General features: G+C 42.6%; 1 long non-coding RNA gene across 2 annotated transcripts in view; it reads left to right on the top strand.

Moving 5' to 3' along the window:
* Positions 1 to 22,938, top strand: part of LOC138145591 (uncharacterized) — a 58,169-nt gene that overhangs the window by 33,031 nt on the left and 2,200 nt on the right. For both annotated transcript variants that reach the window (XR_011164260.1, XR_011164261.1), the window contains exons 3-4: positions 19,732 to 19,786; positions 20,206 to 20,411. This is a non-coding gene — a long non-coding RNA (uncharacterized lncRNA). The remainder of the gene's footprint in view (positions 1 to 19,731; positions 19,787 to 20,205; positions 20,412 to 22,938) is intronic.

The following is a 22,938-nucleotide window of genomic DNA, read 5'->3' as shown; positions in this document are numbered from 1 at the left end:
GTTTTACACTTGCGCTCAAAACTCAACCGCACAAAATAGACTAGGAGAGGCTGCTTAGACAATGGTTCATTTGTAAAAAGACCCATAAGAATGAGCAACTTCTCACGGTAGTCAACATTTTTTCATAGAGCAAGAAAGGATCTCTGAGGATCTTTAATACTGACCCTCCATTTTGTAAATCAGGAAATTGAGGGCAAGGGTGGGCAAAGATCTGAACTCAAGTCCTCTGATTGTTCTTTTGTGCAATCTTTAACCCTTCATCTATTTCCAGGCATGTCATGTACTTGATTTTCTTGGTGCTTTTCATTCAGAGCAACAAACATTAATAATGCAATCATATATTTCTTGTTGAGTTTTCAGTTGTATCCAACTCTTTGTGACCCCATTTGGGGTTTTCTTGGCAAAGATACTCTTCCCTTAGGGGAAGAAACTCCATTCCATTCTCCAGCTCATTTTCCAGTTGATGAATTGAGGCAAACAGGATGAAGTGACTTCCCCAGGATCACACAGTTATAAGTGTCTGAGGATAGATTTGAACTCATGAGGATGAACCTTCCTAACTCCAGGCCCAGCACTCTATCCACTGTGCGACCTAGCTGCCCCATACTTTCACAGAATGAAGAGATATTAATTTGCACTTTGTAGTTATTTGCTTGTAGCATTAAGAGACTAAGGATTTTTGGTAGAGAAAATGGTTCCAGCAATTTCATTATTGGTTTATTAATGAAGCACTCATTTTACTATAATTATTAAGCTTTATTGCTCATGGTTATTGCCCATAGGACTAAGTTTGAATTCTTTAGCTTGGCGCTCAACTTACATAGATAAAACACTATGTGTCAGGAATAGTGCTAAAGGCTGGGCATAGAAATGCAAGCAATCAAGACAGTTCCTTGCTTTCAAAGAGCTTATATTCTAATTTCAGGACAATTATTAAAGGGGATCCAGAAAGGGGGAAAGTACTCATACCTGGCAAGTGGTGGTCACTTATTTCACACTTATGGAAACTTCTTACTGTCAATCTATGTAAAGCTTAGGTTCCAGAGAAACTAGTTCACTTCTGATTCCTCAGAAACATTTGTTCAGCCCTTTCTTCCCACCCCATATCATCCCACTGAAATCCTAACCATCCTTCAAGGCCAAGTTCAAATGCCAGCATCTCCATGGAGATACCCATATCATTCCAACAGGAAGTATTCTCTCTCTCTCAATCTCAATTCCTATAGTCCTTATTAGATGCACCAATCATATTTGCCATAGCTTCTTCTTGGTCAGTTTATGACTATTTCATTCTAAAAACAAAAAATAAAAAAACAAGCAAACCCTTCCTGTTTTTTCTTTCTCTTTTGACTCAGATAAGAAATCTTGGACTATTTCATTGTACAAATATCCCAGTAATGATGATAATAGCATTTATGTGGTACTTTAAGGTTTACAAAATACTTTATAAATATATTATAATATCAACCTCATATATAAACATCTCATTTAATCCTCTTAACAACCCTGTGAGGGAATGCTTTTGTTTTAAAATTATTATGCCTATTTTATAGGTGAATAAACTCTGGCTGAGAGAAATTAAGTTATTTGTCTAAGACCACATGGTATGAACTCAAGTCATCCAGACTGTAAATATAGCAATCCATCACTCTACTGCACGACCTAGCTTCTGCCAGTCAGTCCTTAGGGGAAGAGACTCTTTTCATTGAAAGGATATTAATGAATATACAGCTGTTAATGCTATGCAGCAAGGACCTGGGATTCCACAGTTGGAGCTGAAGGACACCTCAGGGACTCTCTATTCAAGTTGTGGTTGAAGAAGAATCTCGAGCGTGAACCTGTCAAGAGTGCACCTCATCCAGCCTCCAATTAGAAACCTCTAAAGAAGGAGCCTTCCTCTCCTCTTTTTGCCTCCCAGGCATGTCATTTCATCTTGGGCTTTCTCTAATTGTTAGAAAGGCTTTCCTGATCCAAAGTCCAAATTTGCTTCTGTGACCTGCTGTCAGAGAGGCCATGGAGAGGGGCACTGGGTTCAAATCTTGTCTCTAATACTTGTGTTATTGGAGAGAGATAGGGAAGGATAGATTTCCACGTTTATAAGACTGTCATTGGGCAGTAGGAAGAGGATCTTCTTTATGACACCAGAAGAACTCTTTGAATCTTATCACTTTCTAGAACCTTAGCTTGAAATTCCCAAGATAGGCCTGATGAAGTCTTCCTTCTATAGGAGTGACATATGGCTGGTGAGTAGGAGAACATGACCAGGACAATTAAACAGTTGAGAATCCCTTGCATTTAAATCATGCTTTCCTCACATCAGTCCTGTAGGATACAAGGATTAGGATCTCCTTCATCTTATGGCCTGAAGGAGTCTACAGTCTAAAACGGGGGAAACCAGTACTGTCTTCTGCCTAAGGATTTAACTAGGATTTTTCATACCTGGGACAAGTACCCAAACAAGCCCCACGAAAAACACCCTGAGGTTGGGGGTAGAGGGAGGGCACTGCCCAGTGTGGGGACTTAGAGAGGTCTGAGCACTGGCCTCTGAGAGCAAAGACAATGGAGATTGTGCCAGGCTTCCACCATGGAGCTTGCCTTTTTCTCTCACTAGAAGTCTGGTAACTTCATAATTTTACGTAATCCTAGGATATTAACTCCTAAATTCAGGGCATCCAATCTCTCGTTTTACAGAAGAGAAAAGAAGACCAGGAAAGATTAAATGATTGCCCAAGGTCCCATAGACAGCCATTAGCAGGAGCGAGACTGGAAACCAGATTCTCTTTCGACTGATCCACTAATGATGGAGAGCCAATGTCAGTAGCTTCTCTACGCTCAGCATCTAAGAATTCTGATTACCAGAGGCTAGGGGTGAAGTGACCAGATAGCTACTTTTGGGGAGGGGGTAGAAAGAGACCTTGAAACCACCCTTCCCTCTCTCCAAAACTGAAGGGGACCTTAGGGACCATAAAATCCCTCTCCATTTTACAGAAGAGAATAGGGGTGGCTACGTGGTGCAGTGACTAGAGCACTGACCCTGGAGTCAGGAGGACCTGAGTTCAAATCTGGCCTCAGACACTTAACACACAAAAAACTAGCCATGTGACCTTGGGCAAGTCGCTTAACCCCAATTGCCCTCCAAAAAGCAAAAAAAAAAAAAAAAAGAGAAGAGAATAAGCATTATTTAGCTCCTACTATGTTACAGGCACTGTGCTAAGTGCCTTACAAGTATTATCTCATTTAGTCCCCACAAAAGCTCTGTGAGTTAGATGCTATTGTTATCCCCATTTTGCAGTTCAGGAAACTGAGGCAGAGAGGTTAAGTGACCTGTCCCTGACTCTCAGAAGTAGTTCGTGTGTGAGGTGGGGTTTGAATTCAGGTTTCACTGACTCCAGGCCTAGCCCCTTATCTACTCTACCACCCACTTCCCTGAAGCCCCATTCAACCAGAGTCACAAAGAACCAATTGCATAGACCCAGACTATTCAATTAGGAAGAGACCACCTTGCCCAATGCCTTGGGACTGAGGAGCAAACAGGAGCCTAGAGTTAGTATCAGAGGTGACACTAGAACCGTCTTTCCTGATTGCCAGTCCAGAGTCTTTTAAAACAAATTATTGAAATCTGGCCTCACTCAGGGGCAGTCCCCAGTTTCATAACTTAGGACAAACAACTAGGCAAGGAAGGAAGGCCCTATTGATACTTCCCGGGCCCCAATTCCTCCCCTCCTACCCTAGGCTCCTCTTAAAGACCAAGTTTGAGAAGCCTGGAAGAGCAAAGCTTTGAGGGAAGAGAAAGGCCCCCAGTCTTGGGAAGTCAGAGGCTTCTGCAGGAAGGCATGGCCTCTTTGCAGAGCTGAAGTACTGCCTCCCTTTCCTGGACTTGCCTTACCTGGGGAACCCCTTCTTAATGAGCTGATTATGGGCAGGGCGATGCTTTCCAGTCTGTGGCAGGTCCCTGGGCATCCTGGTGTTTGAATTTTCCCTTGTCCCCATAGTGGATTTGCTGTGAATAAAACTGGTTAAGTCCACTGCTATCAAGTCTGAAGGAGCTGGCTCACGAAGCCAAGACCAGGCCCAGGATTGGGCTCCCTTCCCTCTTCCTGGATTGGACCAGAGCTCAGTCCTGCAAATCTACCTCTCCCCCTTTTTTTCTGAGGAAACACTGCCAGGTCAAGATATCGAGCCTATTTCTATCTTCACTCTAGTGCTTGCCTCAGAGATAACCTTCCATCTACCATTGTACATGGTGATCTTGTCTCCAGATAGTGATTTATATGTTGCCTCCCTCATCAAAATGGCAGATCCTGGATGGCAGGAACTGTTTTTACCTTTCTTCATATCACCATCTCATAACAGTACCTGGCACATAGTGAGGGTTTAACAAATGCTTGTTTGACTGTCTCCCATTCCAGCTCCACCCTACCACCAGGCTCCATCTTCACTTTCTTCCTTAAAGGGATATAAGTGCTATTAATGGCACACTACATTTTCTCCCTTGGAGTAAACCCCATCGGCCATACCCTGGCTAAGGCCTTGCTTTTGCTCACCTCATCACACCCTGACTCCTTTTGGTATTTATCTTGGGGAAAAGGTAGAGAGATAAGGGATATGTCTCTTTTCAAGGCATGGTATCTTGCTGCATTTCACAAAAAGAACTAATCTGAGTACAGCAATAATATGTAGCCCACATTAGTAGTGATCATTTGTCATATAAGTCAGCCTTTAGTAACCCAACTGGACATCCAGAGAAGGCTTCAAAGCAACCAGGCTGCAATTGATCTGTGGCCAGCCCTCTGGATCCCGACAGATGAGTCACAGAGAAGGGTTAGAGCCGGGTTGGTCAGAGTGACTGAGAAGGTCTTAATAATTGAACACTGCCCTTCAAGCCCCAAAAGGAAAACAAACAGACCTGCTGGACTCCATGAGAATTTGTTGGGTCTGGCAACCCTCTAGTGGCCAGTGTGGATAATAACAGGAGAAACTGGCTGAAGAAATTTTCTTTGGAGTGGAGACCCGGTTTCAGATCCAAGGTGAGAAGCTTGTGCCTAGAGTGATGCTGTGGAATGCTTTCCAAGTCATGTGGACACAGGATCCCTAGAGAGCAATCCATTGATGACGAATACCTCTCTGCTTTTGAACCCTAAAAGATGCTGTGATGATACTATAGACCAACAATCACCTGCCTTTGTATTAATATAGATGACTGGTACAGTGATCTCAAACAGTTGAGGAAAGGCCAACCTGTCTATTATTCATAGAACCAAATAATGTTAGACTGGAAGGATCCTTCTAGGTCATCCAGTTCTAATCCCCCATTTTACAGATGGGGATACTGAGGTTCAGAGAAATTAAGGAGCATGAACAAGCTTACATGGCCAAGGAAGAGTTTAAACCTGAACTCAGTTCTTTTGATTTCTAATCCACAGTATTTTGAACCAGAACTAATTCAGGCAAGTTCAACGATTCTAGCTTGAAATTAGAATGCAATGAAATAGTTATAGACCATCAAAATGCAAGAAAAAGATAAATAGTTAGTTCCTTCCCCCTCCTTATTCACCTTTGCAATGGTTAGCTAGGTCAGAAAGGTCACCTTGAAGGACAGTGGAAATTCTGCTAAAACCTTTGACACCAACTATCCATAGGCTGGGCCTTTTATGCCTCAAGTAGCAAGGAAGCCAAGCCAATGATGTAACCAATAACAGCCTCCCTCAGCCCCTTAAAGGGAAATTGGCCTGGCCTCCACAAAATAGATACACTTCCGCCTACCAAACACAAAATCACAAAATTTCAGAGGTTACCTGATTCAATTCATAGCTGAAACAACATTTCCCTCTATGATGGTATTTCTGGCAAGTGGTCATCAAGACTTCCAGAGAAGGGAAACCTACTACCTCTCAAACAATGCTGGACAAAAATGTCTCAAGCCATCAGCTTCTTGTAAACTTTTAAAGTACTAAGCATGCCAAGTTTTGGGTTGATTTCTTTTTTTTTTTGGTCCACCAAATTCACTTGATCTCAAGTGTGGTATGGTTGAGGTTGAGTGCTACATTTTTTTTCCTCTGGGAGAGGAGATCAAGTGATTTCTGAATAAGGAGGTTAGGTATTCTTTTCCACCTTGTTATGTTAACTGGTTTGTATTAGTTCAACTTTTCTAAGAACTGGGGTTAGAATAATGTCTTTACTATTATCTTCTTATTTCTACATAGATGCCAGCTTTGTTAATTTTTTTGAGGGGGCCTGGATTTTCTGTGATTGCATCCAGTGTCTTCCCCTTTCTCCTAATTTGTTACTAATCTTGACCATTGTTCTGACTAATCAATGATCTGATTATGAAAAGACTAATTCTAAAATTACTCCTTTATTGGTAACTGGTCATTTTCTGTTTGTTAAGTTATAGTCAAATTTTCATTTTGTGTGATTTGTTCAAAACTAATCACACCTGAGACTCTCTGCATCTTTTATTTTTTAAATAAAGTTTCATAATATACCTGTGGGACTTTGGAATAATCCATGAACCTTGAGTCCTATTTCATTTCTTGATTCCCAAGGCATATTTTCCAAAGATTAAAAAAAAAAAACAAAACTATTCTGCTTTTCTCACCTTTCCATTAAAATCATTGATTATAAAGATTTATATGGATTTAGTTTAGAGGATTTTGTAAAAGTCTTTACACTCAGACTACTCAAATGGATTTGGGATCTCACTAATTAAGGAAGAAGTCCCCGATAATATTACAGATTGCAACCTGTCCACTCCATTTGGTAGAGACCTTTGTCATGTTCTCTTAATAACACTAGGGGGCAAAATGGAGCATTCAGGAGGTCCACCTGTACCTACTCTCACTATGAGACCAACCTATCTTCTCTCCTTCTTTTCTTCCTGTTCTTCTTCAGCTCCTTTTTTGCTGCCATATTGCAGCCTATTTATATCTGCTGGTGCCTCTGCACTACTCCTGGGGTGACATTCATTTTTAATTCTTTGGTTGATGGCTTGCTGCCATGCAGCAATCCTACTTGGTATGAGAAGACGGGGTTTTGTTTTCATTGGATACTTGGGGATCATTAAAGGGGCTTTACAGTTTCCCAAAGGCAATCCATTCTGTTCTTTTCTTCCTGTTAAACTCCAGGCTTAACTCATTACCCAGCTGTCAATCTTGAGTATACATGCTCATGGGTAAACTCTTTAGATCATCTATCCAAATGGATGATGTAATTTGGAAAACAGACACTCTGCTCCCCTCCTGATTTCCTCTTATAGTGTCTCTCCTCTCTTATTTATACCCTATTTATCCTGTATATAGCTTGTTTGTACATTTTTCTTTCCTTGTTGTCTTCCCCATTAGATTGTAAGCTCCTTGAGGGCAGGGATTGTCCTTTTACTCTATTTTGTATCCTTGGCACAGTGCTTGGTATACAGTAGGGACATAATACTAACTGAATCTTTATCCACTTGGTCTTTCCTGTGTAGATGACTAGACCAAAGGTCCTTTGAGCAATTATAGATCTCTTCCAGGAGACCCTGCAAAGTTCCAGGGCAATCAGCACAACAATGTCCACAAACAGAAGCATCTGGATAACCTCACCATACACAGGGAATTCCTCTTCAACTTGGACTCTTGTCTGGATTTCCTCCATCATAGTGGTGGAAATCTTTGGTGAGCAATATGTCTCCTCATTCTATCCCTTGTTTGGTGTTTATCACAAAAGGTCGTTGAATGAGACTATTTCTGTTGTTGTATATCTTTAGGAATATTAAATGACTTTGATGTGTGGATGAAGACATGTTGTAAAAGACCCGTTAAGGTAGCCTTTGTTTTATGGACTCAAATAAAAATCATATGATCAACAATAGGACAGTATAATTTAATATTCTCTTCATTTTTTGTTAATTGTGGAATGGTAAAGAGGCGATCCATTTTTGAATGTTGTTTGTAAAAACGTGCTTTCCCATCAAGGATGCCTTCAATTAAAACTATCCCAAAGTAGACCACCTCATGCCTAAGTAAGCATGGAAAACCTAGCAATGAAACAGATCCTTTGTTTTCGTAGGAGCTACACATTTGCCGCCACTCCCATTCACAAAATCACAAAATCTCAGAGTAGATCGGGGACCCCAGAGGTTGCCAAGTCTAACATGGACCTGAACAGGAATATTCTCTACAGTATCCCTGACAACCCAGACTCTATTTGAAGGTTCCCATTGTTGGGGAACCCACTCCCTCCAAGACAGCCCATTGCACCTTTGAATAACCCTAATTGTTAGGAATTTTTCTCTTAAATGGAGGTGAAATCTTCCAGTCTTCAACTTCTACCCCTTAGTCCTAATTCTACCTAAGGAGAACAAATCTAACACCTTTCCTACATGGCAATTTCACATGGCACCTACCTGGGAACAGCTTTCATGTCTTCTCTATGTCTTAGCTTCTCTAGGCTGCACATCCCACATTCTTTCGACTGATCTTTGTGTGGCATAGTCTCTAGCTATCTCATCAATCCACCTGTCTTCTTTTGGTTATGCTCAGGTCAAACAATGTTCTTCTGAAGTTGTGGCGTCCAGAACTGGATGTAATACAACAACCTGCTTCCCATTTCAAGAGTCTGGCAGCGGTATAGTATAGATCAGCCAACAGAATCTCAGACATTTTGAGGCAGTCAGAAAACCTGATCAGTGCCTTTGTAAAGACAAAGTACATTTAGAAGTTGTGTGTGGGGAAGGATAGTATCAGGAAAGGCCTCATGGAGACAGAATCTGAGTTAAGCTTTGAAGCGAAACAGGGATTCCAAGAGGAGAAGGAGAGAAAAGACAACACTCCAGACAAAGGGGAACAAGTGGGAAGATCCCTCAGTTGAAACTATGGGTGAGTTAAGAGGTTGTCTGAGAAACCTCTCCTGTTAAGTCAACCAGCTCCTCCCGAAAGACCTGGTCATCAAGGAGCTCAAGTAATGAGAGAGAAGTGTGGAAAGAGGTCTGGGCCTATCACTATCCTGTTCATTTTCCCCTTTCTGTGATCTCCCCTGCCCCTGAATGGGGCAGTTTGATGGGAAGCTAGATTCTCCTTTCCCCCCTACCTAAAGACAGGGCCTACCCTTAGTGTGGAGACTTTGATCTCTTAGGGAAGACAGAACCAAGGGGACATCTTCAGTGGAGTACGAGTCTCTTGAAAATCAATCAATTCAATCCTACAAACAATTCAGCTAGTATCTACTGAGCACCTACTTACAAAGCACAATGTCAAGGATCTAACATTTGGCTGAGGGAAAATGCTATCTTCACTCCAGCCTCTACTCCAGATGCAGATTTGTGTGTACTCTGCTCCTAGAATCCCTTGGATGCTGATAGGTAAGATCTTGCCTTATCTTGCCCTGAGTCAGGCTTCCACCTTACTCCCCCTCTATTTCTAAGCCATGCCACCCATGTATCCTACCCTAGCCCCAGCTTCCCAGTTCCCTTTTGTGAATTGTCTTCCTCCATAAGGAAGTTCTTTGAAGGCAGGAATTGGCTTGCTTGTTTGTTTTCACCTGCATGCCCAACACTTAGTACATTGCCTGGCATAGAGTATGCATTTAATAAATGCTTTATCATCCTTGTATAATGAATGTGTTGATACTATATGTATATGAATTATACTAAAATTATACCTGAATTATATTTAAATTAATTAAATTTTAATAAATTAAAATAATTAAAAATTATATTTTAAATAAATATGAATTGATTTCAGGGGTGAGAAGTACTAATGAGTGGGGGGATTGGGAAAAGCCTCTGACAGGAACTAAGGATTTCAAGAGATGAAGTGAAGGAGCTGGTCCCAGGCATTGAGGGGCAGCCTGTGTGAGGACCCTGAAGAAGGAGATGGGATGTAATCTGCAAGAATGTCATCAAGGCAGGTCCTGTATTGTGGTCTGAAAAGTTCTAGACACATGGTTCCTCTTGGAAGGTTTGAGGTTTTTGCCCCAACTTTGCAACACCAACATGAACTTCTTGACTTTCCACAGCAGGGGGCGTGCCACTGCCATAAATAGCTGCCTGCCCAGCTGCTGGAAGTGGAAGAAGCTGGATCAAACAGTGCTTTAGCCTTTATCTGGTTAAGTCCCGTAGGGTCAGAACATTCCTTTGGCGGGTCTCTCAAGCTAGTCGAGTGCTCCAGCTGTAGGCAAGGCCAGTGAATTTTGCTTAGATATTTTTCCGAATGTGGAGGTGTACCATTTGTGTCTGGAGCTTGCTGCTGCAGGGGAGCCCACCCTCCTTTGGTACAGAGCAGGAAAGGGCTTGGGGGGCACGGCAATCTGCAGACTGAACAGCAAGCTGTGGTGTGCTGGCTGGGACAGAGCTGCAGTTCCTGCTCATTGGAAAGCCTTCAACAGGGTTTTGGGTGGGGGATGAGGTTATTGACAAGGTCATTTTCAAAGCCAGTCTATCACCAGGGAGAATCATTTAGGATGGACCAGAGCAGAGGAGTTGAGCCATGGCTATGGAAAACGGAAATCCAGAAATGGTCAACTGGGGACTGGAGGGAGAGTCTAGAGCAGGGGGTCTTGACCCTTTTTGTGTCATGGGCCCCTTTCGCAGTGTGGAGAAGCCTATGGACACCTCCTCAGAATAATATTTTTATAAAATTAACATTGAATTAAAAATTCCAAATTTTGAATTCTCTCCCTCTTTCCCATCCCTCCCCTCCCAAGGCAAGAAATGTGATATCAATTATACATGTGAAATAATGCAAAACATACTTCCATATTAGCCATGAGGCAAAAAAGGCAAAAAAAAAAATAACATGAAAAGATTATGCTTTGATCTGCATTCAGATGCCATCAATTCTCTCTCTGGAGGTGGATATCATTTTTTATCTTATATCTTATGTCCTTTGGAATTGTCTTGAATCATTGTATTGATCAGAATAGCTAAGTCTTTCACAGTTGATCATTGTACAATATCGCTATTACTGTGTATGGAATAATGTTTTTAAATATTTGGAAATACAGTTTCAGCTATAGATTAGTGAAAATATAAATATAATTGTTTTCCCACTTAAGTTCACAAACTTTCTAAGATCTATCTGTGGACTTTTGAGGATCTGGGACCCCAGGTTAAGAACCACAGTTATATGGGCAGCTAGGTGGCACAGTGAATAGAACACCAGCCCTGGAGTCAGGAGGACCTGGGTTCTAATCTGGCCTCAGACACTTAACACAAAAAATAGTCCTGTGACCTTAGGCAAGTCACTTAGCCCCAATTGCCCTCCAAAAAAAAGTAAAAAAAAAAGAACCACAGTTATAGAAATTTGAAGGAATTAGTGACAAGGGGGAGAACAGGATGTGGGAACGTCTCAGGAGGTCTTCAATAACTGTTCACTCACGAATGACATGTGGATTGTTATTACAGGTTTATGTCAAAGATGCTTACCCAGACTTCTGGGAATGTCCTGTTGGCCTCATAGCCACAGGGTCTGGAGAAATGGGGTCTTTTAACAAGGAAGGAACTTTTCCTTCCCTGCTTTTTTAAATCACTCAATTGATGTTTCCTAGAATGACATTCTTCCATGGGTACAGAGTATAGTATAGTGGAATTCACTGGCTTAGGAGTAGGAGGATTTGGGTTCAAATTGTACCTGTGGGACCTTGTGCCAACCTTCCTGGACCTCTGTTTCCTCACGAGGTGGCTTCTGAAGTCTCTTCCTGAAAGGTGCAGTAGAAAGAGGACTGGATTTGAACTCTGAGGGCTCTGTGATTTCATAACCAGTGTGACTTTGGGTAACTTGCTCAACATTTCTGGACCTCTTTAAAGTGAGGGGACTAGCTGACTTTGAAGGCCCTTTTCAGCTCTAAATCCATGAACTTTAATGATAAAACATCAGGGGCCCAATAAATATATCAACCAGACAACTTGCAGAGGAACTTAATTTGTCCACTCCGAAATGTGTCCTGTTCCATCCTCCAACATGCTCAGGTGGTCTTGGTACTGAAAAAGGCTTCCCTTGACCCCTTTGGACCATCAACATTTTGTCCTATGTCTCTCTTCACCTTCTCTGCTAAATATCCTGAAAAATTTGCCTGGGCCGTCTGAATTTATTTCTTTATTAGTCAGTCTTTCATCAACTAATTGCAGCTGGACTTCTACTTCCACAATCTGACTGAGACCACTCCCTCTAGGGGCTCACCAGTGTTCTCTTGGGGCAACTCCCCCTTTTGTTCTTCATCAGATTTGTTACTGTCCATGTGTTCAGAATTTCATTCTTGGGAGTTTCTCATCCCTCCTGACTGGATTCAACTGTAGAATTTTATGCCATTACCACCCTGCACTACCCCTCCCTCCCCGCCCCTTCATGGTGTGTGTGTGTGTGTGTGTGTGTGTATCAATACATTGCTCTCCAGGCCCCCTTTTTAACTGTCCAGTGTCTTGTTCATGCATTGGACTCTTCAAGAGTCATGTTTCAATCATAGATCCTACCCCACCAAGTTTCAGTGTTACTTAGGATGTCAGATTTCCCTTCTTATATTAAAATCCCCCGTGTGCCTTGCTTGGTACCTATACCTTGTAGATTTCTATATTGACATATGTGGCCACATGTATACACATACATGTATAAATAACTAATAGATGCATATATACAGACACAATGCAACCTATATGTATGCACACATGTATATTTCTATATGTATATAAATGTATGTATACATATGTATCTGTATATATACATTTCTCTCTATATACATGCACACACATATCTACATTTATATCTAAGATCTTTAGGATGTGGGGAAGTGAGTAAAAGGAAGTAGCAAGAGTGGGAATGGGGGGAGGAGCCAAGATGGCGGAGTAGAAGCAGGACCTCCCTGATGCTCTGGCTTCCACCTTCCCCAATACATGTAAAAAGGGGACTCTAAACAAACTTTGGAGCTGCAGAATCCACAAAATGACACAGAGAAGCTAAGCTCCCACTGAGGATAGCCCTGCAGGCCGGCAGGAATCCAGCACAGTGCTCTGGGAGCAGAGCCCCGCCCCACACCAAGGTTTTAGCCCCAGGGCAGGCCTGACCAGCCTCAGCCCGAGCGACTCCAGATCAGCAGCAGCTGTGGCCTTTTCCAGATTTATCAACACATAGATGCGGACAAAGTGAGAGGTCAGTGCAGTCTGGACTGTGGGACCAGTAAGTGCTAGTTGCATGGCTTTTGCCCCCGAGGCCAGCTCCCAGTGGCGGCTTCAGCTCCTGGCCTGCAGAGTGTAGGGGGACCAAGCACCAGTCTGAGGGTAATTGCTCTTGCTTTAACCTGCTTGGATCTGGATTGCAGTCTAGGGTGGAGGTTCTGGGGTGTGTGTCCAGCTTGCCAGAGTGTGTGGAGACCTCAGAGAGGGTACCCATCTAATACCTCCAGCAACTGAGAAAACTCTAGTGTTTGGGATGAAAGCTCCCCTGTCTGATGGCAGAGTCCTACTGTGGCAAAAAGCCCAGGGGTCAGGTGACTGAGGGGCGACATGACCAGTCAAGGGAAACAAAGTAGACAGAAGATTCCAACATTACACTCCTATTTTGGGGACAAAAAGGAGCAAAGCATGGAACAGGAGGAAGACAGTGAAGTCAGAAGTCCTGTGCCAAAAGCTTCAAAGGAAAATACAAGCTGGTTACAGGCCATAGAGGACCTTAAGAAGCAGATAAGAGAAGTGGAGGAAAAATTGGGAAGAGAAATGAGAACGATGAAAGAAAATTATGAAATGAGAGTCAACAGCCTGACTGAGGAAAATAACACCTTAAAAAACAGACTGACTCAAATGGCAAAAGAGGATCAAAAAGGCAATGAGGAGAAGAATGCCTTAAAAAGCCAAATTGCCAGATGGAAAAAGAGTCTCAAAAGCTCAATGAGGAGAATCATTGCTTCAGAATTAGATTGGAGCAAATGGAAGCTAATGACTTTATGAGAAATCAAGATGCTGTTAAACAGATCAAAACAAATGAAAGAATAGAAGACAATGTGAAGTATCTCATGGGAAAAACCACTGACCTGGAAAATAGATCCAGGAGAGATAATTTAAAAATTATTGGACTACCTGAAAGCCATGACCAAAGTAAGAACCTAGAAATCATCTTCTAGGAAGTTCTCAAAGAAAACTGCCCTCATATTTTAGAACCAGAGGGCAAAACAGAGGTTGAAAGAATCCACCGATCACCTCCTGAAAAAGATCCCAAAAAGAAAACTCCTAGGAATATTATAGCCAGGTTCCGGAATTCCCAGATTAAGGAGAGAATATTAGAAGCAGCCAGGAAGAAACAGTTTGAATATTGTGGAAACACAATCAAGATAACCCAGGATCTGGCAGCTTCTACACTGAGGGATTGAAGGGCTTGGAATATGATATTCCAGAGGGCAAAGGAGCTGGTATTAAAACCAAGAGTCACCTACCCAGCAAAACTGAGTATCATGTTTCAGGGGAAAATATGGTCATTCAGTGGAATAGAGGACTTTCAAGCATTCTTGCTGAAAAAAACCAGAGTTGAACAGAAAATTTGACATTAAGATACAAGAAGCAAGAGAAGCATGAGAAGGTAAACAGGGAAAAGAAACCATAAGGAACTTATCAAAGTTGAACTATTAACATTCCTACATGGAAAAACAATTGTAACTTATGAATCTTTTCTCAGTAGTTGAAAGGAATAGAAATATATATATATGTCTATATATGAGGGTATATGGGCATATGAATACATATGTGAATGTGTGTATATATGTTTACAGGTATACATAGAGGTCACAGGACCAATTTAACAGGAAGGGATGATACTTAAAAGGTGAAATTGAGAGGTGAGAGAGGAATATAATGAGAGGAGATGGGGAGAGAAGAATGGGGTAAACTATCTCATACAGAAGAGGCAAGGGGAAATGGTTACACTGGAGGGAAGAATAGGAAGGCAAAAGGGAATGAGTCAACCTTATTCCCATTGAATTTGGCTTGAGGAGGGAATGAAATACACACTAAATAGGGTATCTCACCCCATAGGAGAGTAGGGGGAGAAGGGGATTAGAGGGGGGATGATGGAAGGGAGGGCAGGCTGGGGGGGAAGTTGGAAGCACCCACTTTTGGAAAGGGACGGGATCAAATTAGAGAACAGAACAAGTGGTAGGTGGGATAGGAGGGAGGGAAATATAGTCGGTCTTTTACAATGTATCTACTATGTTATTGTTTTGCATTAGCCACATATGTACATCCTATACTGAACTGCTTATCTTCCCAGTAAGGGTGGGTGACAAGGGAGGAAGGGAATGAATCTGGAATTCAAAGTGTTAAAATCAAATATTCAAATATGTGTGTATGTATCTATATATACATATACATATATATGTATATATATATATACTATTATCAATACTATTTTACATGTAATTGGGAAATAAAATATACAGGCACTGGAGAATAGAGATCCACTGGAAAAGTCGAAAGGGGTATGGGAGAAAATATGGGAGAGAGCAGATTAGAGGAGGGGATATCCTGTGGGACTGCTATTTTTGCGGGGTGGGTAGGGTAAAAATGGGGAGAAAATTTGTAACTCAAAATCTGGTGGAAATGAATGATGTAAATCAGAAGTTAATAAAGCATCTGAGAAAAAAAAGAGTGGGAATGAAGGGTGTGCTCTGGGTAGATATGTATGTCAACAGCAGAATTTTGTTAAAACAGGATTCACTGGTGGGTAAAGGAGAGAATCAATTGCCTCCATATAGTGGGAGATGCATTATTTGAGATAATGTCCTACTTTCCATTTTGTCCATTCAAAATGTTCATTGAATTGGAAGAGATGTGTGGTAGTTATATTTTGACTGGTAGAATGGTTCAATGAGTAGTCTAAAATTTAGAAACGAGCCTGGATGCAATGTCCTAAATGTTGGGAGCTGGGGAGCCATTGGGGCGCAATATTTCTTAAAGTAATAGGTCCCTCCTCTAGCAGGGGAAGGGATCAAGGGTGAAAGTAAAACATTCTAAGGAGGATGTTCATCACCATCATAATTCAATCCTAGCCTCAAAATGGGGCCAATCAGGGATGAAAGCCAAAGAAATCACTGCCCTGGGTGGTGGAGGCTTAGGAAATGTTTCCAGAAATATTGAGGTTTCCTGACCAGGTCCTTTGTTTGGATGCAGAGAGACTGAAGGGGATAAATGGTGATGGGAAAAGTACTTCCACCCACCCTTTTGCCTCCATCTTTTTGGGGCTGTTATAGGCTTTAGTAAGAATAACAACTTATATTTATATATAATATTTTAAGGTAGGGTGTAATAAAAGACATGTATGCAGCTCTTGAACATTTGTAAAATATAATTCATTTGTGAGGTATATACTCCTCCTTGCCCCCCCCCCCCAATCTGTCCACCTGGGGAGTGATACCTTCACTTGTGGGTGTTCTGTCTAAAGGAAGAGAAAGTTTGATCACTTGGGTCTGCAGGCTAAATGTTTTTCTTCTATATTTATTTATTTCATTGTTTTTTTTTTTCAAATCGGACAATTAACTCTTTTGTCTCATACAGTTTTTATTTTATGATTTCTTGAAATATAGCTCTGAAAAACCAGACTTTGGTAAAATACACTGGCCTTCAAATGGAGCTACTTGACTATGCCTTTAAACCCAAATCTTTCTGTCTCTCACCAATTGGCCAATAATATTTCCCATCCCAAGTTTCACTTGCTCATTGATGGCTCAGAGTGAATGTAAATAGTAATTGTTTCTGTTCTTGCCAGAATGGTCTTTCCCTCCCAGATGGATTCTTTTGTGAAGGTAAATTATTCTATCTTTTACCTCAATTCTTCCCTAGCCTTTAACTCTGAATGGGTGTTGCCTCAGACAAACTGAGACCTGGGAAAGACCTTAATTTAAAAAGGCCAAAGTTTCCCATTACATCTGGGCCCTCACTGGTCATCTTGACCTATGTCTTGTCACTGGACCCTGGTGACTCTGGAAGAGAGAGTGAGGCTGATGGTTTTGCACAGACCTGTCTCACATAAACCTAATTTACTCGCAAGTTAAGACATCACCCTCCTGATGTCATTGGTCCTCTTCAAGAATGAAGGATGGACAACAACCACAAAAGGTTATAACTATCCCCCTTTTACATCTGGGGAAACTGAGGCTCAGAGAACTTGTGACTCACTCATTGTCATACAACTTACGTGAAAGACAGCCTGGGTTCCTGACTCCTGGTCTAGCATCCTATCTATCCCAACATGCTTCCTCTGGTGGAAAGAGCACTGAGTTCACAGGTTAGACTTGGGTTCAAATGGAGGTTCCATTAGGTACTGGTTGTGTGACCCAGGGAAATTTACTCAATTTCTATGGACCTTAGGACTGCCATCTCTAAAACGGAAATACTAATAATGTTTGCACTATTTATTTCGTGAGCTTGTGGTGAGGAAAGGAGGACGATGAGGGGGGTTTTAAAGTTTTCACAACTTTAAAACCCCCCTCATCGTCCTCCTCTTATGAAAACCCCTTGCACTGTGGGCTCTGATAGGTTTATCTTGCCCAGAACGAGATCCCTCTAGACTTCCCAGGCATCTCCAATCACATGCAACGGCATGTGACCATGCCACCTCTTCTAGCTTCCATTGATAAGCTGTCTCCCCCCTGAATTAGTAAGGAAGCTCCTTGAAGGCAAAGAACTGTCTTGCTTTCTTATATTTGTACCCTTAAAACTCAACACAATGCCCAACACATAGAAGGCACTTAATAAGCATCTTTTCATTCACCCATTCATTGTATAAATGGGAATTATTATTTTATTATTCTTATTGTTATGATAACACTGGATTTTGGTGTGTGTGCATGTGTGTGCATGAGTGCGTGTGTGTGTGTGTGTGTGTGTGTGTGTGTTTTAGAACCAGCTGTCTGGCAATCTCCTTCCCCAGAGGCTGGTTTTGTGAGTCATGGCCTAGCCTTAAAGCTCTAAGCCTTCTGGAGTCTTCCAGGAACTGCAATGTCTGAGCCTGGGAATGCAGATTGAATAGCCTTCATTGGCCTTATAGAAGGATGAAAGCCATTTCTTTCTTCTCCCTCCCACTCTCCAATCCTAGACAACTCTCCTGTAGGATATTTATCTTCAGGGTGAAAGTAGAGTGAAGGGAAGGAAATGTCTGAATGTTTAGAAGCACGGAGAGGATATTCCATCTGGGCACCCCTTCATTGTCTGGAAAACAGAACCCAAGCCTGATGCTAAAAAGGGAGCGCTGGGCTAAGCTTTGGTTTCTGCAGGCCTGTAGAAAAGCAGTTCCTCTCTCAAGGCATCCACTGGTGTTTCTGTCCTCTGGGTCATCTGCACTGGAGCATTGCTTGTTTAATGTCATAAAGTGAACGGTCTCCCCTGTTTGCTCTCTTCCCTCCCTTTGCCTGCTCCCTGCACCCCCCAACCTCCTAACCCAAGCCCTAACATTAGCCAAAGAAAACAAGACTGGTCAGGAAGTAAGGATGAGGGTGATGAGTCAGGAAGGGGACCAGAGCCAGAGTGATGCCATTGCTGACAAAGTCATCTTGGGAGGAAGACGGAGCTGTCCCAGAGGGTCTAGGAGGCCCAAGGATATTTGTTGCGGCTGGACGAATGTATTGGGATTGAAATGTAGGCAGATGAAAGTAGGATTTCATGAAAGTGGAAAGATCTGGTGAGAGAGGAAGTCAGTGTGGCTTGGTGGAAAGGGGACTGCCTGGAGGTAGAAGACAAATCTAGCTTCTAATACTCACCGCCTTTACGACTTTGGGGCAAGGCACACAAACTCTTTGGGTCTCAGTTTCCCCATCTGCAAAACGACGAAGTTGGACTAGATGGCTTCCAAGGTTCTTTCCAGTTCCAGAGGGATGTCCCTTTGGGCTTTCCTTGAAGACCCATCAGCCTTGATGGCATTCTTTAAGAACTTTCATCTGCTAGTTCCTTTTTCTCTTTCTGGGCCAAGGTTTGAGCCACCTTGGTGGATGGCTACCTCGGGTATTAGTATAGCCCTAGTGTTCATGGTGAGAATAATGAGAGCTTATATGTATAAAAAGCAGCTAGGTGGTACCACAGTGCAAAGAATGCCAGGTCTGGAGTCAGGAAGACTCATCTCCCTGAGGTCAAATCTGGCCTCAAACTCTTACTAGCTGTGTGACCCTGGGCAAGTCACTTTACCCTGTTTGCTTCAGTTTCTTCATCTGTAAAATGGACAGGAGAAGACAATGGGCAAACTACTCCAATATCTTCACCAAGAAAACCCCAAATGGGGTCACAAAGAATCAGATGTGACAGAAATTATTGAATAACAACATAAAGGTCATCAAAGTGGTTTATTATCATCTCATGTGATCCTTGCAATGAGGTTGTGGGACGGCAACAGGGCCTGGTGGGAACAGAGTTGGTCTTGAAGTCAGGAAGAACCTGGGTTCAAATCCTGCCTCTGACACAGCCAGTAGGTTGTGTGACCCCAGGCAAGACACTTGGCCCACTCCAGTGCCCCTCAGGTAACTCTTTAAGATTATATGTAGCAGAGCAGATGATAATCTGGAAGGGTAGAGGGAGTTCTGTCAAAAGGAACAGGAGTTCCTTTTAGTGATGAAAATATAGGTTTGTTTAAAAAAAAGCAGCAGCAGCCAAATTTGGCTGTAAAAACTTAACATAATGGCTAACCCTTAGATGGCACTTTACAATTTGCAAAGTCCTTGACACATTTTATCTTAATTCTGTCCTAACAATTACTCTGAGAGGTAGATGTTATTATTATCTCCATTTTTCAGATAAGGAATGTGAGCCAAAAAGAGGCTGGATGACTCATCCAAGGTTACTTAGCTGGTAAGTGTCTGAAGCAAAATTTGAACTCAGATTTTCATGACTTCAGATCGAGAGAAAGAGAGAGGGACAGAGAAAGAGAAAGAGAGAGAGAGAGAGAGAGAGAGAGAGAGAGAGAGAGAGAGAGAGAGAGAGAGAGAGAGAAAGAGAGAGAGAGAGAGAGAGAGAGAGAGAGAGAGAGGCAGAGAGAAAGAGACAGAGAGAGACAGAGATAAGTCAGTCAGAGAGACAGACAGAGATAGAGAGACAGAAACAGAGAGACAGAAAGAGACACACATACAGATAGAGAGACACAGAGAGAGACTGTTGGATGTGGTCTTTTGGGCAAAAGGAGAAGGTGGGCAAGGCTGGAAGTGTGAACGTGAACAGTATTGGGAGTTTCCAGTTCATAGTCTCACTGGGTGAATTCCTTTGGCTTCTAGGGTTCATTGCAGTTGGCCACCCAAGGACATGGATCTTGTGTTTGTGTGTCCTTGGAAGATCAGGCTCCTGGGATTCTGCTGGCCTCATCTGCCACAATCCATGGGATCATTGGAATGGAGACCAGAGCAGCACAGCCAATCAACCAGGCTTTGCTGTCAGCCACATGCCCACACTATCCTTGCCAAGGCATTTCCTGTCTCCCAAGGTAGAGGGAGGGAGAACTCCAAGAGAGGACACCAGGTTTCTGTCACTGTCATTCCATGATTCCACAGCCTCCTGGACCATCAGAAGCCTTGGTCCCAGGGAGTGATTCTAGGCCCAGGATAGCAGAATTGGACAGGACCTTTAACGTCATCTAATCGATATCCTCATTTACCTTTTAGATGAAGAAATGGAGACCTAGAGAGTGGAAACAATCCACCCCTCATGCCAGTAGTTACTAGCAGAGAGGTCCTCCCATTCCAAGCCAAAGTTCTTTCCATAATACCATACTGCCTTTTCTTTCTTCCCTTCTTTTGGCAATTTTAACTAGTAGGAATCTCCGTTTGTCCACTCTGATTCGTGTTGTCATGAGTATTACTTCTCTCATCCTGCCCCACCTCACCTCTCTCTGCTCATGCTATTTTCCAGGCCTGAAAATGTCCTTTCCATTCTGTGATTGGATCCATTCTAGGCCTCCTTCCATTCATGTAGGAGAGACCCACCCAATCTTTTTTTTCTGGGGCTACTTTTTATTTTTCCCAAGCTATCAGATTATCTGAAGTTCAGGGAGGAAAAGAAAACAATATTGACCCTAAAATCCCTGGAGAACAGAGAGTACTACTGATGGTAAAGTCCCTTGATCAGAAAATCTCTGCCAATAATAGTAGGGTAAGAGGTGGGGAGCTAAGGAGGATCAATGTGGGTCAAATTTTGGTTTGGGAATCTACCAGGTAACTCCGTCAGATTTACTACAGACTGATCTACAGATTCGGGGGTGGGGTGTTGGTGTAGAGGTGACAGAGAAGATCATCTCAATCCATTCTTGGATTAGTGATTTATCCTATAAGTAGGCATGTCTGGACATACCTGTAGTCTAACCCAAATTATGGATATTTATTTCAGTAAGAAAACACTTTTATTATCCCAGAACTTGCAAAACAATAATTACAGCAAGCATCTATGTAGTGTTTTGAGACTTGCAAAGTAATTTACATGTCATCTCATTTCTTAATCCTTAAAATGACCCTGGGAGATAAGTGCTATTATCATTCCCATTTTACAGATGGAGAGACTGAGGCTTCGAGAGGTTAGCAACTTGTCCAGGATCACACAGCTAGTAGGAGTCTAAGGCAGGATTCAAACCCAAGTCTTGCTGACTCCAAATCCAGAAATCTATTCATTTTGCCACCTTATTGCCTCTAGGCATAGATTGGACACATGTGTAAACTGTTTCAGGTTATGTCTTTGTCTGTCTCCTATGATTCCAAACAATAGCTATGTCTTGGTCTTTCTCTTAATCAGCCCACAGATTTTCATGGAAGTTTCTGCCATCAAACAATCCCTACTCTGTGCTATTTCCACTTGGCTACTAATCGGTAGTTATAATTCCATATGTGGGTCAACTGAGCCTAGCAGAGTGCATGAAAGCTACTGACTTGATTGAGGTTGGGGAATGCTAAAGGAACTTGAAGAAGGTTGTCAGTGTGTTGGGCATAGCCCAGTGGAGGCTTTTTGGAAAGGTGTGGGTGAAAAGGATCCAGACCAGGGTGGGAGGGGGGAAGGAGTCCCAAGCAACACATCAATCATCCAATACTGATGAAGCACATTGTATGTTCCAGGCACCATGCTAAACTCTGAGGATATACAGAAAGAGCCAAGGTGGCCCTGCCCTCCAAGTCTGGGAACCGTTAAAGCACGGTCTTTGTTATTGTTAGAGCTGATTCTGAAGTCCTCTATCTTATGTGTTATGCCGTAATATATATGGAGAGGCACTACGGTCTAGTGCATGGAGAGCTGGCCCAGGATGCCAGGAAGACCTGCATTCAAAGTGCTCCCTCTGTCCGGTACAGGCTGACTGTGGGATGCTGGGCAAGTCACAGCCCCTCAGTGCTCCAGGACAAACTCTAAGTGTTCACATACCAATATCCATAGCAAAGCCAAACAGGAGCAGAGATCCAGGTGTCACCTGGGCTTCTGAAAGGAAACTTCCTCACCTGGAAGTTCTATATGTCAATGAAATCAGGCCTAGTCCCTCCTACATACACTCTGACTACACACATACATATACAACACATATACACAAATATGTATGTATATCCATTCATCCATCTATCCATCCACCCATCTATCTATAAATCCATCCATCCATCCCTTCATCCATCCCTTCATCCATCCATCCATCCATCCATCCATCCATCCATCCATCCATCCATCCATCCATCCATCCATCCATCCATCCATCTGTAAGGGTTATGGGATTTAAAGATCTTCCATGCCCCATGGATGTGCTGACATAGCAGAGCAAGAGAAAGCGGAAAGCGAGAGAAAGTGAAAGCTGAGCTAGCGGTCCTGCGGTTTGCTGACGTAGCAGGAAGGGGCGGAGCAAGAGAAAGCGGAAAGCGAGAGAAAGTGAAAGCCGAGCTAGCGGTCCTGTGGTGGCTGGCGGCGGTTGGCGGCGGTTGCGACGGCGGCGGCAGCAGCAGAGGCAGCGGCAGCGCGAAGCTTTTTTTTTTTTTTTTTGAGTTAGGACT

Source organism: Petaurus breviceps, unplaced genomic scaffold (genome assembly GCF_028583685.1).
Source record: "Petaurus breviceps papuanus isolate PSGF00001 unplaced genomic scaffold, PetGlider_PUasm1.0 90740, whole genome shotgun sequence".
NCBI classification, from domain to species: Eukaryota; Metazoa; Chordata; class Mammalia; order Diprotodontia; family Petauridae; genus Petaurus; species Petaurus breviceps.
The sequence above is the reverse complement of the archived record's forward strand: the minus strand, read 5'-3'. Positions and strand labels throughout refer to the sequence as shown.